The 19008-nt window shown below is 34.1% G+C and overlaps 1 long non-coding RNA gene across 1 annotated transcript; it reads right to left on the reverse strand.

Moving 5' to 3' along the window:
• Positions 1-8274: 8274 nt before the first annotated feature.
• On the reverse strand, positions 8275-16530 carry LOC118198045 (uncharacterized). The gene is made up of 2 exons (XR_004759692.2): positions 16268-16530; positions 8275-8438 (listed from the first exon to the last, which is right to left on the reverse strand). It is a non-coding gene; the product is annotated as an uncharacterized LOC118198045 (long non-coding RNA).
• Positions 16531-19008: the final 2478 nt, after the last annotated feature.

The raw sequence follows: 19008 nt of genomic DNA on the forward strand, positions 1-19008 counted from the left end.
GCTTGATTGACGCTCTCAAAGTCTGGACCAGGTATCCAAATCCTTCCAATTGGCTTGCCATTTCTTGGTGTTGTCCCGCGGCTTCCATCCGATTTTCGGCTATTTCAGTTGGATAAGTGTTCGGGCGCCAATGTAGAGTTGCGCGCCTCCACCCTGCACGCAACCAAGAGGTGACTGTTGAAACTGGAAAACAGACAGAGTCTTGCTAAGGGTTTAAGTCCCTTTTTATTCAACTTAAGAAATTACAATTGCGTGCTCTTGACGCTCACAAACTACGCCGACCCGGCGGTAAAATAAAAATAAGAACCTGAAAAGAAAATAATAACAAGACTCTAACTACGAGGCTCTCTAAAAGTAACTAACCTCACTGCGTCTTACAATACCGCTGCTAATTCAGCAAACTTTGAATATCACGTTGAACGATTAACAATTCTCCGAGGCAAGCACACAGGCCGAAACGCGGGGTTCTTCAATTTCTGGCTAACTACCTCCGCGCTCGTGAAGTAAGAACAGCACATTTCGAACTCGTTTCCTTTCTATTTAACTCAAAATACTTCCGCTGATAATTTGAATCCTTGCGCGTTCTACTAAAATTTACATACTCTGGCATTGGCAGTTCCAGGGGAAAGTAAGGCTTGACAGGAAAGATAGTTTAAACTTAAAATAAATGTTAGTTAAAATAAATATAAACCCTACACCTGTTTTGACAATAGAAATTTCAAAAACGAAAACTTAATTTTCGACAAGTAACGAAACGTAACTTTTAATGCGGTCCTACGGTTCTGTACTCATATTTGGGAAAGTTTTATACTCGTTATGGAAAAACAAAGAAGTTTGATTCCTGTATGACAGAAATTGATTGGGATATTTACTTTCAAAATTTGCAGTTGGTGATATCGTTTTCAGCTTGCCTTGAGAAATTGGTTAAATAATTTAGAACAATTCGAGGAAATACGAGTAAATGAAATTCAGCAAAAATATGTATAATTTAATAGGCCGTGCAAGGAAGTCACGTGGTGTCCATATCAAATGTTTTACAACCACGAGAAGACCAAACTATATATGTTTGATCTTCTCGTGGAGATAAACGAGAGATATATATGTTTAGAAAGAAATCAATGGAAAGCTATTGTACACATTGCACACACAAAAAAAAAAAAGTGGGCAACTCAATATCTCCCGTTCTACTGGGCCAGGTTGACGAAACTTAACTTGCATATTTCATGCGTTTCGAAAGAGCGATTTAGGATATATACTAGGTTTATATATAGCATTGTTCTAACATAAGTATTCTGATACAAAATCAGACATTTTCTGAAATGATATACAGAATTTTTTTTTTCCATATTTCGATTCTACAATACTAATCAAATTATGTCAAAGTGCCAAGTTTAGTTAAAATCGCGCGAGTGGTATTTTAAAACATTTAGCTCTCCAAATTTTAGCTCATCAGTGTTAACTGAATTTGGTATAGATTTTAAACTTACTTGATTCCTTGTTTCACGTTTCGAAATTTATGTTCAAACCAAATATAAATGTTCAGCTATTTTCTGCTTTGTATCTAAAATTTGTATTTTTTAGTAATTGTATAACGTTTTTCGAAAGGATTTTTGAATTATAACCTACCAAATTAAATCATCTTAAAGTAGATGTATTTCTAGGCATACCTGCAAAAAAAAATTTTTTTTTTTTCAAAATTTACCAATATATATGTGAGTTTGCATGTTGCCGCGTTTTGAAATTAGTTTTATTATAAGCGATAATAACGCCAAATAGGCGTTACATATTTTGTTAAATCTATTTGAAGGAGTGAACAATGTACCTCTTCCCGCTCGTGCACAATGAAAAAAGGGAAAGTAAAATAGCTTGCTATAAATTAAGAATTTCGCCTAGTGACTTATTCTTGGTGTAAACTGAAGAAAAGGCCTTCAAGATAAATTTTTCAATTTCTCGGTAAGTTTCGCACGAAATTTAATTATTTGGACATAATTTGCGTCGTAGAATGGGAGTCTGGAGAAGAAATCGGCATATCATTTCAGATAAAGTCCGAAATTTTCACGGAATCAAATTGTGATTAAGCGATGGAAAAGAATAGCTTTTCAAAGATGTTTTATTTTCCTTTTCCAAACATAGGATTCGTGTTTTTCGATGTGAAATTTGAATGCTATGTTAATTTGCCTATATTCATCAAATGACACTGAATAGAAATGCTGTAATTTTTCCAGGAATTAAAATCAGAGACACGATCTTTTGTAACCGAATACAGTATAGCACTGATAAGAGAAAAAAATGACCTGAAAATTGAACTTCTGAGAAATGCGAGAAATTGAACAGAAGAATAAAATGAAATGATGGCAAGGTTATTGCTGTCTGTTCTAAGAGCAGAATGTTTTTAATGATGGCTAGAGGAAAAATTCTATTAAGGCTTTATCATCAGAGAAAACCCTGTATCAATGACAACCAATTTAAAACAACAGTCCCTTGAAAAAAAAAGTATCTGAAGGAAACTCTAGAGAGTTGGACATAAAAATAAAATGAAGCTGTGTTTGTTTATTAGGGTGACAGGATTTAGCACTGGAAGGTAAGGAAAGAGAAAAAAAATTCGGTAAACAGCAGTGATGAAATCAAACTTGTTTCAAATAATTCGAATGCCAAGAAAGGAAAGTGATTTGTCCGATTCCCTTCCAAACGTTTATTGAATAACTAGATCAGTTCCAATTCTTAAGACATGAAAACTATTTAATCTACATTATTATAGTCAAAAAAGCCAAAGTTTCATCAGCATTGCGAGTCTGGAGAGAAAAAGATAGGTTCTACACATTTGACCTTAAAATAGTGGATGTAAAAGTCAAAGTAGTACACTGAAGTGATTACATATAGGTAATCGTACAATTTGAAAACAGAAATTATTTTGATAAAGAGTAATGAGTTATTAATTTAGAAGTCAAATAACAAAAACCATAGTTATATTTTCAAATTTTCACAGGACTAGTTTCGATGTTTTACCAAACAATCATCCTCAGCTGCAAAAGCTCAAATGAACAAGATATAGTGATTAGATGAGAAAATATAAGAAAGAATGGATAAGCGTCAAGCTACTGGCGCCAATTAGGTTTGATGGAACCAGAACTAAAACATAATTTCTTTAAAGAACATAACTGAAGGCAAAGATGGATTGGAATTAAGGTCTTTAACTATAACAGAAAGATTTTTTTAAATCTGAATTGCCTCTAGAAAATCCAGTTCACCAATGGAAGGTGTTTTTTTGAATAATTTTGGCTGCAGAAAAATTGAAAGTGTGGTTTTTGAACCAACAATGCTGGCCAATAGAAGACTTCTGTGTTTCCTTTTTTCTAACATATGCCACATGCTCCTTAACGCGAAATTTTAAGGCTCTCTTAGTTTGATCAATGTAAATTAAACCACACTGGCAAGGAATCCTGTAAATACCCCAGGAATTCAAGTCCTGAATGGGGTCCTTGAGTATGGATCTCGGAATTTCATTGATGGGAGAATAAACGACACGAAAGTTAAATTTCTGTAAAATATGTGCAGCTTTATTGCTAATTGATGGAGAGAAGGGAATGACAGCAGAATTTTTATAATCTAAAACAAGAGTGTGCCTTTTGGTGTGTTGAGATGAGAATATTTTAACTGCTTGATTAAAAATGTTGGGTGAAAAGCCCCTGTCAATAGCTACTGCTTTTAAATAACCACTTCTCTCGCCATCTTAGTTAATCATAGAAACTTATCCTGTGAAAATTTAAAAATATAACGCTGAGTTTTGTTGTTTGACTTCTAAATTAGTACTTGTTTGGCGTGTAATGGTTACTTAGTAATGAGTTATGTAAAAATACCTTCTATACTTGCTGTCTTTCTGGGTGATGTCGTTCATCCTGCCATAGTCAAAGCCAAATCTAGTTGAACCGCTTTCTTTCTGACCAAGACTATGGGAGAAGCCCAAGGAGTTGATGAGGGCTCAATAAAATCGCGTTCTTACATGTCCTTTAAAAGTCCTTTTCTGACTTCCTGTTAGAAAGCCGTATGCGTCTTCGATGCTGCTTGATCGGTGGATGATCCTTATTATCAATTATATGCTGTGCCCAATCGGTTCGACCTATGATAGAATAAGTGCGGAAAAAACATCTTGAAATTAGTAAATGACACATTCTGCAGCACTTCTCTGTCATCTTCTTTGGAAAGAAGTCCAAAGGGGTTGTGCCAGGTGTGGTAGCCATGACAATTGTGCATTCTGCAACAACTCGGATGTAAGTTCTCCGAAGACACAAAGATTGGATAGACACAAAATCTGGAAGGCAACGCAGATGAGTTTATCTCTCATTTGTTGAATCAAATGTTTTCGAATGATGATAACATTGACTCCTCTATCGGTGGTCATATTGGAAGGAACTCCATTTGTGCCAGAAAAACTGTAGTTACCAAAGGCTCAATAAGATCAAAGGCAATGCTGTTTCTAGTCCTTAGGTCTGACCACTCTCAAGTCTTGTAAGGCCTTGTTTAGATTATCAACCAGTTATTTTATGCTAAACTGCTTTCCTGTCCTCCTCTTTTCTCGTTTTTCTGCTAGAATATAAATTTCTAGCTCTCGTGAATTTCAAATTAGGTAGAAAGCAGATAATTTTTAAAGGAAGTTTTTAGATGGTAGAATCATAGCGTGTTCTACCTAATGAAGGCCACGTTGCTAATTTGTGCAAATTATCAGGCCTATATTCCAGCTCTGTTCATATGCGATGCGACATGATGGGATCAATGACTGCAAAGGCAATGCTGTTTCTAGTCCTTAGGTCTGACCACTCTCGAACGGTGAGCAATATCTTTAATATAGTCCCACAGAAAGAAGTCCAAAGGGGTTGTACCAGGTATAGCAGCCATGGAACTGATCCATCTCTTTCTATCCATTGTAAGGGAATGTTCTGTTGAGAAAACAGCAAACACAACATTCAGTGTGGTGGTGTGCCGTCCAGCTGAAATGACCTCTTGTTTAACACCTCTAATTGATAGTCTTTTTGACAAATGTAATTATTCAATGTGTAGAGGTTGATTCCGGTTGTTATTGTTTGTTCATATACGAAAAATCATCCTAAAATCTTGTCATGCAGCATCTCACACCAAAGACTCATTTTCGAGCTGTTCCGCTTCAACGCCTTTGTGACATCAAGATTTTCGTATCCCTAAATCCTCACATTATATGTATATAAAACCAAAAGAAATTGTTGGACGAAAGATGTGATGTGTTTGTAATAATACCACAAAAATTTACAGTGTTACCTATTTCATGGTGCCCACAATAACAGGGTAATATTGTTTAGAGATTTTGTGCACACCCTGTATATTAATTACCCTTTCTTCAAAAAAGTTTATTTGAAAGGCTTAATTTTAAAATATGGACTTTTAGTCTCTCAAATGTAGTTTTCAATTTGATCCAAGTGTATCCTCAAAAGTCTTCGAATAATTAACTGTGTCATCTATGAAGATAGATATTCTTTATACATATATTCATGACTCTCATTTTACTTACTTATAATTTTCTATCAAATAGTATATTCTGCTTAAGCTTAGATGTTGTGATGTTGTTAGATGTGAAAGATTGTCTAAAGCGATAGACATAAACTTTGAAGGGCAATGGGAGGATTACGCATACCAAATGAGGTGCGTTACGTATTCATAACTCCGTGAGAGAGTTGAGAAACTGTTTTTGAAAGTATTAGCTACACATATTTTCACTACTTTCGAAAGTATTATCTACACCGATTTTCATTTGAAAGGTACCGGAAATCAAATCAAGTATGAAAAATATAATTTGTCCCCCTCGAAACTTTTCAGTAAGCTGGATCATGTTAGTTAAAGAAAACCAGTGCTATACAGTCTTTTCTTTGAACTATCTGATACTGTTTTTCGAATAACATTGAAGCGTTGTTACGGTTATTAATTCCTTTCATCGTGTTCGTTTCATTAAGTTCCACAATCTATGGGTCAAGCATTTCTCTAAGATCATAAAGTACTTAAAGTTTTGCCTAGTTAAACTATTGCTGGAAAATGCCCAGTTGGAGTAAGATAGCTGAAAAACAACTGCTACTACTTTAATTTTATAGAAAGGAATACTTAAATAGGAGTTGGAGAAAAATGCAAAAATTGTGTTTTGTTCACGAGTAGTGATCTTCAGTTGTTGCTAGTAGTTTCGTTAGCAATATACAGGAGAGTCTATCAGCGTCACGGAGAAGTCATCTGCCTGATTCGTTAAGGTGGCGTCGATCGGATGGATGGAAATGGGGATGTCATAAGCTGATGCTGCTAAAAGTCTCAGTGTCTCTCGTAGTGTTGTCCACCGACTATGGAATCAGCTTGAATCCCAGGAGTCTTCCAGGCATATAAGAGTTAGAAAATCTGCGGGAAACCGTCATTTAGCTCGTTCGAACCGAAGGGGGAGCAACATAACTATGCTTCACCTCATGGCAGAGCATTTATGGCAACAGGAATAAGAATCTCAACTACTACAGTGTCCAAAAGCCTGCACAATACAAGTCTGTATGCAAGACGACCAGTTGTTTGTGTCCCCTTGACTCGAAGACACAGAGGTACCCGTTTATGATGGGCAAGACAACACGTCTCCTAGATCATTCAACAACGGGCGTCTGTTCTCTTCACAGACGAGTCCAGATTCACACTGGACAGAGATTCATGTCGTCAGCTGATCTGGAGGAACAACGCAACGGATACAACCAATCCTGCATTTTTGAAAGACACAGTTAAAGAGGTAGTAGAATAATAGTTTGGGCTGAGATCTGTCTCGTTGGCACACTGCCCAGCATGTGTTTTAATGGAGGAGTTTTGACGGGTGTGCGAAGTTGGTAATATATTTACTAAAGTTGTTTTTTATTTAATCTGGAGACTTCACCTCTCTATCTTAAAAATAGCGCTACAAGTCTAAACTGCGTCATTGAAATTAATCATGCGATCCTACGTAACGCATAATGCAGATACCTCTTGCCCAATCAAATAATTGTAAACCAAAACTTTTTAACTCGAACTGAAGCTTTTGTCACCCTCCCTTCTTCCTCTGAATTGATGCTTCACTTTTCGTTTCAACTTCTGTACTGCGTGGATGCTTCGCTATGCTCGCTTCTATTGTCATCAAAATGTAAAATATTCTGGAAATAGACACGATTGGAGTGCCAAGTGAATTGTGGCCACAAATGTGAATTTAAATAAAATAGGAAATTAATCCTGCTCGACTTGTTCCTCTTTAATGGGAAGTATTTACGCTAAACAACATTGCTACGCTTCTACATCTCAGTGTTCTTACATCAGTGTTTCCAAAATTGTGCTTTCATTACATATATATATACACTCTGTTACCCGGCTCGGTGAATTCAGTTTTCTTATTCTTGTATGTTGGTGAATTGTGCTTTTTTTTTTTCGGCTTAAAAGTTGTTGAATTATCTTGTTCTTATATTTCGGCGAATGTTTTTATGCCTTTAGTTAATCTGCATGTAATAGTTGTAGATTTATCAGCAATTTAAAAGTTGCGTAAGTGTTACTGATCATAACAAAGCCGCCATTTATATGCCTTTCAAACTCTTATTAGAATAGTGAATTAAGTCAGTTTCTGCCCCAACTGCAGTGTCTTTTTGCGGAGTGGGACTAAATAAGTCTTGTGCCCGCTGACCGTATTGCTTGTTTTTGTGTAGAATTTTAATTCCAAAAAAAAATTTAACTGTATTTGGTGTTTTATGTTTTCCTATATTTTACAATTTTTAATGAAGATGTTTTTAGTTTTTATGTATTTTTGCCTTGGCGCGAAGTGAGAAATATATCTTTAATAAAATTCGAGGAAATAAATTTAAATGAAATGCAGCAAAAACTTAATATACTGTACAAGAAAGTCATGTGGTGTCCACATCAATTTCTTTCTACTTTAGCTTGTTATTTTTCATACGAATGCAAATTCTGCAGATATCAGAATCGAGGTTCAAACTGTTACTGTAGTGACTTTCTAGAGACTATATGAGCTCACGGATGTAATAAACAAACAATACTGAAACTTGATTGAGGAATAGTTACGTAAAAAAATAGATAGATTAAAAATACGTGTTTAGTGAACATAATTTTGTAGGTAACTGTAAGTAACAAAAAGTTTTAAAAAATTTTAACGTATTAATTGTTTAAAGTAAAACAGACATAATTTTAGAAATTAAATAAGCATGAAGTGATAAGTTGTGATGTCTAGTACTATTAAACAAACATTTCTATTCACAAATTTCAAAACATTTTATTCTTCTAAAATTGGGAATGTTTTAAACATTTTCATTAAAAGGCAATGAATTTCTGAAGCTTTTAGAATTTATTAACGTCTGCAGAGAATTTTATCCATGTAGATATGTAGATGAAGTGTAATCCAATTCTCCATTTACAGATTCCTGAAAGCAAATAAATTAATTAATTAATAAAAAAGCATCTAAGAAAAGTTACTATAAATTTAGTTTAATAAATATCAAAACTACTCCTTAATGTGGATTTTCTGCAATTAAATTCACGCATTTATAGATTAAAAATGACTACATTTTAAAAAGAGACAATTTTATTGAAACGTTAGCTTGTTTTCTGTGCTCAAAAAACTTCGAGAATTGTAAGCCGGGGATAGCCTGGCTGCTTTTTTTTTTTCGTTTTGGATGCGTGAAAGTTAAAACTGAAAACTGAAAACAGTACTTCAGTTAAAACTGAAAACAGTACTTGCCAGAACCTGAAACAAAATTTTATTATTGGTCAAAACGAACATGTTTCTATGCATGTGAAATAAAAAAGAGCATTCAGTACTGTTGCTGAATTTAATACACGTGTACAAGCAAAGGAACTTCCTTTTCTGATCAACACTATTTTTACATAATGGTAGGAAAGATATTACACTTTAAAAATGGGCAATATTCGTAAAGTAATATTATTCAATTTAAACATACGTATCTTTATTTCTCTATTCCAAATCTATAGTAGTCTAGTTTCCAAAATAAATTTTAATCTTCCTAACTGAGTACAAATAATAGTGAATTTACTGCGTATTATGTTAACTCACAACATTTTTGCTGTACGCGAAAACTGACTTGTCTCATATTTTCGGAGATCACTTCTGCAGAGAATGGATATATCATAAACGTGAAATATAGAATTAATAATTACTGCATCTTTTACTATGAACGGTTAAGTTAAGAATACATTTATTAAAAATCTCTGCATCTAATATTAATACCACATTTACGGATTTAGCACTCTAGAAGAAAGAATACTTTTTCTCTCTAGGGAAAATATTCGCCACAATTTTTAAATTCACCACACTACAATGCCGCAAGAAGTGTAATCTCATGGCATCAAAAATATAGCGCACATCATTAAGAGTAATAATCTTTTCATTACTGCTATCAAAACGTAAACAAATGGTATGAAGGTGTACTCTAGAGCCTATGCAAAGGCTTCCTAAACGTAGAAGAAATGATGTCATCAGAAGCTATACCCAATCCCGAGGATGTATTTTTCCCTATGCGCGTGGTGCGGTGCAGAATGCTTATATGCATACCGGTTACACTAGTAGTATACTATCGCTACCGGCATATTATAGTACCATCAGTATTGCACATCAATAAAACCACGAAAACGACCATGCAGCCAACCCGGTCGCGGGATTCGAACCCCGGACCGAACTACCAGTGTTCAGCGACTTTACCGCTCGGCCGCTGGTGGGCGTTTCTTGTAAAGAATTCTGCAAAGCAGAGCTAATCCGTAGAAAAAAGGCGATGCCCATTATTTGTTTTCGTCTTTTTAAGATACGAATGAGCATTAATCACTTTGTTGTAGAGTTGGCGCTGAGCATTTTAATGATTGTGCAACTGTTCTTTGACTTGTCGAGTTTCCTTTCAACATTCCAAATCTTACCTTTGCAATATTCGAAACATTCCATTTTTTCCTTGGATAAATATTTGGAGCAATTTCTCTCCTTGAAGCTAAACTTCACCGTTTTTCTCCCTTTCATGTTGACAATACTACCTATCGGGGCTGGCTGCATGGGTGTTTTCGTGGTTTCCCCGTGTGTAACGTGTATACGAGCCAGTTTCCCTTAGAAAGTCCTCCACGAAGGCATCCCTCCCCTTAGGCAGATAGCCCTAGTGTGCTTTGCCATAATTAAATACTCCACCTACTACCTATCGTAGCTTCAGATATCGAAAAACCATGGCTTTCCTGTAGCTAACGGAGTTTTCTAAAGAATTAAAGTAAAACTGATCCTGAACTTTAATTCTTTAAATATATTTTTTTATTTATTATTTTAAAAGTTAAGTACTTGTTGAAGTAAGCTGTTAAAATATCAAATGCATCAGAAGCATAAAAATACTTTATTGAAAATAGAAACTCGGTAAAATCTTAAACAAATTTAAAACAAATTTTATATTTTATTCTATTTTAATAAAAATATTTCACCAAAATAGAAACTCTAAAATCTTAAACAAATTTAAACTTTTAAAACAACTTTGAAGAACTGACGAAATTTTAGTATGATAGGAAAACATTTTATATAGATAGTGAAGTGATTTATTTTGTAGTTTGTTGGGAACAAAATCATTTTACACTTTTTGAATAACTATTTTATCTTTTAAAATCGCTTCTTTGAATGGACGAAAAAGAAACGGATTATGACAGATGCAACACTAAAAATATAATAGATTCTATATCAAATTTAGTAGAATATTTCAGCGATGGCGAACACTTTAGGCTTGAATAAGAGATTCGAAAAATGAGTAATTTGGCTAGCAGTACATAGCAAAAACCTTATTAGAAGTTGCCAAATTTTCAAAATGCGCAAATTCTAGCAACCGTGCAATAACTATCCTTCAGGCAATTATGCTTATAGCAGTACTTCAACCAAGCAACGTCTTCATTCTATTATGCATTCTTTTTGTTATATTTGGAAGTCCAATGTTTTTTATTGAAAAATCGTGATGTTTTTTGCCACAAAATCAATTTTAAAACATGCGCTTGTGGAATCTCGCAGTAGTGGGAGAAACTCCAGTAAAATTTCTGCAGGAATACAGAATTTCGCAACAAAATCGCTAAAGAAGGCAAAGATGAAATGCGTTTCTTAGACAGTTGGTGTCGCCGAAGTTGCGTGATGCCGAGTTTATGCGGTTCGCTGATGTTTTCTAAAGCGAAGACCGGTGTCTGTGTACATGGCAAGACGAACAACGCAAAAAAAAAGTAACACTTACGCGAAAAATACGTTTTATTTCTTTAATGTATCGTATAATTCTTATTTAATAATTAAAATTTGTATTTTAAGTTGAAATGCAGTTCTTTTTTTTTTTTTTTTTTTTTTTTTAAATACGTTGAAAATGTTTTGGGCACAAATACTGATAGTTAGGGAATCTTTTTTTAAAAAAATCGCGAAAATCGTCAATTTGGACCCAACAAGTAAGTTTTACCTTTTCATTTGTAAAAAAAAATTCCAGATTGCGCTTAAGTGGTTGCGTTAATACGTAAGAACTCCACCCTCAACCAAACGGAAAAAAAGCAAATTTTTAAATATTCTGTTATGAAAGTTATAGTTAAATCATGCATAAGATTGTTATGAGATTGTACAGTTAACTGCAAATAATTATGAAAATTAAATATGAGTAAAATATCCTACTGTAAAAGAATAACAACATAAAAACATTTTCATTAAAATAGCTTCATGACTCAAACCAATTTCATATAGTAGATAATTTAATTGAACGGCAGATAAAGCTCAGTTTACGAAGAAGGAAAGACACGTTTAAGAAAAATACCGTCCCAGTATTCAAACATTCACCGAGAAAAACTTCTTGAGAGTGATTTATAACTAATACTTACATCTGTATTTTTTTCCCCCAAATGGCGGGCACTTGCCTATGCCGGAATTGGCCACACTAAGGCCAGATGTGGTGGTCTCTTTATTATGGAGACACCTAATATGCGGGCCACGTTTGCCTCCTATGAAGGGACAGACAATTTTTACATCCATGCCTTCTCCGGTATCTTCTTCGGTATCGCAGTCTTCTTCGGTATCGCAGTCAGACAACCACTATACCGTCTAGGTGGCATTTCCATACTGTAATTGAATGTATCATCTCTGTCCACATATCTGAATCTTGCATTAGCTTTAAGTAAGAATAATTGCATTTAAATAAATCGTTTTCTAGTTTTGTGAGTTCATTCAATCGTTATTTGCGGGGACTAATCTACGGAAAAAGATTTACTCCAAAGTACTGCAATGAGAAGGAAGAATGACCTTGTTTGTTTACATTAGCTGTACATAAATCACGCGATGTCTTAGGCCGTCTACGCATTGTTTATTTACGTTAGCTATACATAAGACATGTGTTCTCTAAGACCATCGGAATGTATCTCATTAATGCTTGAGCATTTTCTGGCAAATCAATTACATTTAATCTTCTAGTGGTTAAGGTATTTCTCTCGCCTTCTTAGCATGCCTTCGTAATGTAGTGGTCAGCACGCTCGGCGCGTATTCGAGAGGCCCGTCGTTCGAGTCCAGGCGAAGGCGTTGCTCATTTTTCATCTCTCCTGCTTCAAAGTACCTAATGTCTCTACAGTGGCGCCCGAACTAAAAGGGTGGTGGATGATGATTCTCTACATTCAGAATTTGGCGGCTGTGTCGCCTAAATCCCAGTCACCCTTTAAAAGCGGGAGTATATAAAGTATTTCTCCCGCCTTTTTAATGTAGTGACCAGCACGCTGGGTGCGTATTCCAGACGTCCGTGGTTCGATTCCCGGTGAGGGCATTGCTCATTTTTCATCTTTCCTGCTTCCAAAAATTCCTAATTGTCTCCTCAAGGAAATGATAAAATTTGGATAAAAATTTCTTTGCTATGTTAAGGAGAATTTTCTAGATTTCTAAATAGTTGTAGTTGGTAAATAGTTGTAGTAAAATTTTAGCATTTGTAACCGTAGGCAATAATCGCGAGTAACAGAGTTGTCTTTTAGTTTTTGGTCACGTTAATGCAAGTTTTGTTAAGATTAAAACTCGCCCGAAATAACCGATTGTTAGATAAGTGATTATCTTACCTGTAATTAGTTTTTGTTAGCAAAACAATTTTGAAATACGCATTAGTCTTCAAAATATCTAGATAGTAAGTAACTCCAAATTTACGATGTTATGAATTACGGTAAAGAATGTGAACTTATATACCTAAGGTATGGGATCTTTGCGAGGCCGGATTTAGCCTTGATAAGGCCCTAAGCTATTTGAGATATGGGGCCTTTTATAAGTCTGTTATACTATATTTTAAAACCATATTTACACTATATATTAATTTTTTGGGAGCCCCCAAGAAAGTGGGGGCCCTAAGCTATAGCTTGTGTAGCTCATACGTAAATTCTGCACTGATCATTTGGTGAAGAACATTCTACGTGAGGCCAGTCCAACTCAAAAGGCTTGCCGTGCTGCCTTGGAAATGCATTTTACTCCGGGGGGTTGCATTGTATACATATATATAATTTTTTAAGTTAAAATTTAAGACAATATTATTAAAAACGTTTTTATCTTTATTCATAAATTACCAATAGAATAGTTACTGATTTATGCCTATGCATAAATTATTTTAACAATTAAGTCAATAAAACAATCGAATAATATTATAATTAGTGCGATATTGTTTCTGTATTCTTTCGTTTAGTTTTTTTTTTCAACTCGATATCACTTTTTGTATTTGCACACTGAAATTGATGTCAGAGGTTTTTGTTATTTGAGCATGCCTGTGATTTATTGTTTTGCGAATTTTATTTGCGGAATTAAAAATTTAATATTCGCAGGTGTAAGTTAATTCAAAAGCACTCACAGCTTTTTGTACCCTATTTCTTAATTTCTTTGGAGTGGTGAAAGGGTTATATAAGTGTCTTATAAAAGTCAGTTTTTGATTCTGATGTTTGAAAAGTGCATTTCAGTTCGTCAATGCAAAGTCAATTGGAGATTTTTTCGACCCGACTCGATATCAACGGGAAAGGAAGTGGAACATATTTCAAACATATTACAGTGTTTGCCTAAATTGCTGAATCGATTGTCAAAAGCAGTTATAAGTTTTCCTTTTTTTTTTTTTTTTTTTTTTTTTTTTTTTTTTTTTTTTTTTTCCTCTTTTGGCATATTGAGAACCATTGCCATATTTCGAATTTTTAAATTCTTTCAATGATGGAAAATGTTGAGCGTTACTATTTTTGATACTGTAAGAATTATGTTAATTTTATTAACAGTTAAATTTTTAGTTAAACTTCCTTTCCTATACCTTCTTAATTTTAACTTACCACTTCTGGCCTAAACGTAGTTTTAGAATCACGCTTGAATGCAAATCGAGGAAGAGCGATATTTAACCGCGAAGTTCTACTGTTTTAGAGAGTACAGATCATAACATCTGCATTTGATGTAACTCAAATTGATTCTCGATAAGACAAATTTTGATTTTATGAATAAGGATATAAATTAACTATTACTACTGTATTTTTTCCTTACATTTTCGGAAAAAATGATTAAAATTTGAGACCTGTCTTCTACAGAACAGCAAGCAATGCAATATTTGATTCTAATATGCTAATCGCATTAGAATAAGTTTAGTTGTTAAAGAGAAAATTATCGTTTTCTGTTTGGATGTATTTAGATTTGTAAAGGAATCGTATTTGGAGCACACGATAACAGAATACGCGATAACATTTCGTTTCAGAAGTGGCAAAACTGCTAGTAAAACATATCAGATGATGCAGAACGCTTACGGTGAAGAGTGTTTGTCGCGTTCTAAAGTGTTTTTGCGGTTTGGTAGATTTCAAGATCGTACAAATGACGTAAAAGTTCACGGGACGTCCTCGGAACAAGCAGAACTGGCCCGAACATCGAACATAAATCAAAAGAGTCGATTAATAATTAGAATGTTTGCAGAACATTTAAACACTGATAAAGGAAATGTTCGTACAATAATTGGCGAGGATTTAGGAAAACGGAAATTGTGTGATCGTTTGGTTCCACATTCATTCGCAACAGAAAAAAAGGTATGATTGAGGTTCGGCTTGTCAGAACCTTCTTCACTTGCGAAATCCATACTTAAAAAAAATCATCATAAGTGATGAATCGTAGTGCTTTGCCTACGACTTAGAAACGAAAGAGACAGAGTGCAGATTGGGTTGGCCAAAACTCGTCAAAGCGAAAGTGCGTTTCCAAAAATCCAAGATGGAGGCAATGTTAGTGGTTTTTAACTAAAGAGCACTGATTCACCAGGAATTCCTTCCTGAAGAAAAAAAGACAAAGAACGCTGTCTTTCATACAGGCGTATTGGATCGCCAAATGAAATGCATTGCGCGTGTCTGGACTTTCATACAAACGAAAATTGGTTCTTCTTGCGCGATAATGCTCCGTCTCACAACGCGTTTTTTTTCGGGGGGGGATGAAATTGTGTCACACGCACACTAATCTCCGGACTTATCACCAACAGGTTACTTTGCATTTCCAAAACTGAAATTAAAGCTGAAAGGCTATCGATTCGGCGATATCAAGAAGATAAAACAAAGCGTTACGCGGAATTTAAGAAGCATTCCAGCAGATGACTTCCAACTAACTATGAAACGGCTAACCGCGCTAACTAATATATAACTTTATAAGGGTTATAGGTAGAATAATTGGTTAAAAGATTACTGCACTTATCTTTTTTTTTTTTTTTTTTTTTTTTTTTTTTTTTTTTTTTTGATGAGCTCAGTCCTAAAACATTTCAACCGGATTGTGTATAAATAAATAGAAATATGTAAATACAGGTATAATCATTTACTTTAACATATAACTCTATATTGACTTGATGGTATTTAATAAAATACAAGATGGATTTAAATCTGAAGTCACATGCAAACGAAAAAATATTTCATTATTCTTTAAATGAAACCGAAATAAAGGAATAGCATGGTTTAATGCCACATGTAACAGCTACATGACCCAAAGAATGTTAGGCTTATAGATAGCACAAAATTCGAACATGATTTTTGTCCAAATTAATAAGACCAAAGGCACTGGACCTGTATTAGCAACTGTTACATTCATCTTTTATTGCCGATATTCAAAATTTAATTTATTTCTAGCGATCCCACTCTTTTAACATAAAAAATTGAATATAAAATGTCTTTTAACTTCGACAACTAAATGAAAATAAAAATGAATTTTAAATAAAATTGTATTACTTAACTATCAATAAGTATCACATACTTATCGGAAGATCAATGAGAATTCAGCCTAGCGTGTCTCCCAAATATCCTAGAAGATCTTCGTTCTGCTGCTCCGGCACAGGTTGAGCCTGAATGGCAATCATTGCTGCCAGCGCCAGCGTCAAAAGGAAAACCAAACTGCCTCGTAATACCTCCATTTCGAAGATGCAAGAAACTGATCTGTTTGAATGCTGTTAAAGATATTCCATTTATAAGAAAATTTATCCACGAAACAATGAATAATATCATGCAAAATAATGAGGATGCAAAACAGGAAAGAAATGAGCGAAGTCTGTTTCGAAAAGGCGGAGCTATACATATTTTTTCACCTGAGTCAAAGAGGTAAAGCCGCGCCCTTGTATGCAATGCCATTTCATGACACACCACCAAGCAAACAAACAAAAGAGAGATGGAGAAATACACATACAATAAAATTTTAGCACATCTGTACGCTTTTGTTATTCATTAAAGTTAACTACTCTGTTTCCAATCACACTATCAAAACTCTTGCAATAAGTTTAATCATATCTTTAGATATTCAGAAAATTACACATGTATAGAATTACAGTTTTGAAGAAAAAAAGCATTAAAAGAATCTGAAAGCTTTCAGATTTTATATAACGCCCAAAAAGCCTTTTTTTTTTTTTTAATTTATTTATTTATTTATTTATTTATTGACATGTTTCGAGAGCATTTGGGCTAACGGTACATTCCGCTAAAAATATTTAAAAATAGCATATCCATGCATGAATTTCCGGTAGACAGTCCCGCGCGCTGAAGATCAAAATATTTTATTTCCTACAGAGTTGCCACTATTCGGTTTGGAATTGTTGATTTTTTTTAATCAAAAATTCGTTTAAATTTTATTACATATGAAATAAACAATAAAACAAATTCCAAATTCTGGCTTCCAGGTGCCCATGTTCGGGTGGAGGACTATGTTATTCAAAACGTGATGACTCTAGGTACCAACTCTCTGAACTACTGTGATGACTCTAGGTACCAACTCTCTCATCACGTTTTGAATACTCTAGGTATTCAAAACGTGATGACTATTTGTTTTTTCACAATGCGAGAAACATACATACATTCATATATATTCTTCTTTATTTAATTTCTTTAAATATAATACAGGGAAATACTATTTGGTGGCAATAATTTGAAAAGTGATTCCGACATTTAAAGTGATTCGACGCAAAATCCCGTTTCGAGATTAGCTCTTTTATCCCTTCTGGGGTAAAAATTTTCCTTTTTTATAAATGGCATAGGCATATATCATTGAAATAACATAAATAGTAATAAAACTAATATAAGAAGTATTATTACACTAAGTTGTCTAGTATTTTAATTCTCTAATTTTTCTTGCTTTTAGCGAACCAAGATCATATAAATTTTCAAAATCTATTAATTCATTTTATTCGTATTCTATAGAAAAAATGACCATGTTAGAAAGTTTTTAATGCTGCTTGCAAATTCGGATACGATTGAACTAAACTATGTTCATGAATTATACTTCAAAGATCTAAACTTAGAGATACTTTTAGTGTCCGGAATTATTGAAATATTGCGTTTATTAAAACTCTGGCTGAATTTCTCCATAATTTATATCATTTCGAACGTTGAAACATTTAATTTGTTCTCTTAACATTTCGCTTAATTTTTCGTATCTCTATTTCAGTTGCAAGATTAAAAGAACTATGTACTAGAACACATCGATAATTTCTATTATGAAAAAAAAAATATTTTTCTGAACGGGGCGTTTTTTTTTTTCATCTGATACCTGATAATAATAATGATAATCTGTTTGGTTTTTTGTTCAAATTATGTTGAACCTGATAATCTGTTCGGTTTTTGTTCAAATTAAGTTGAATCTCTAGAGTTAAATTTTTACATCCAAATGATCTGCATAAAGGAAAATGAAACCTTGTATTAAGCATGCGGCTTTATAAACAGTTAATCGCTTTTGATTGTAGTGCTTTAGTCCATTTGCAGTACTACTGAATTCCAAGCAGAAAACCTGCAGAGATATTAGTTTATATTGATACAGGAACGTGATAAATGTGCAATGCCCTAGCAGTGCCGGATTTATGTATGAGCTGCACAAGCTATAGCTTAGGGCCCCCTTCAAAAATTGTACTATATCCCGCATTAAGAAAAAAAAAAATTTCTTATCCCTCATAAAGGGCTCCATATCTCAAATAGCTTAGAATCCCGGTCAAATCTAAATCCGGTTCTGTGTCCTAGACGGGATTCGATCTCCAAAATGCACGTCTAGCGTGCTTCCAGTTGCACTATGAAGGCATGCGGAAAGGAGGGAGAAAATACCTTAAAAACATTACATAAAAGTTTAACTTTGATTTACTTCAAAATGCGTTTAATTTCCTTCCAATGCAATAATTTATCATTTGATGCCACAATTTTTAATAACCAATGTACTTTGGTTACTTTTAAATGCAATGCTTTAATAGCAATTGTTCTTGGCGTCCATCGCATATCCGTGTTGCTTGCTTTGAAAAGAATAATATAGTTAAAAGCGATAAGACTAAAAAAACATTTCTAATTTACAGGGTGCTACAATACTGGCATAGGTCTCTGTGTAGAAATTTAATGATGTCTACACAGGTATCTCTGTGTAGAAATTTAATGATTGACTTGTTGTTCTTACTAAAATCGTTTAATTTTCTCAAATTCTCATAACACTTTGCCACCTGCTGGTTGGAATCCTATTACTTTCCATGAATT

The sequence above is a fragment of the Stegodyphus dumicola genome, chromosome 3 (assembly GCF_044657685.1).
Source record: "Stegodyphus dumicola isolate Sdum_Otavi_A_Nest chromosome 3, ASM4465768v1".
Classification (NCBI taxonomy): domain Eukaryota; kingdom Metazoa; phylum Arthropoda; class Arachnida; order Araneae; family Eresidae; genus Stegodyphus; species Stegodyphus dumicola.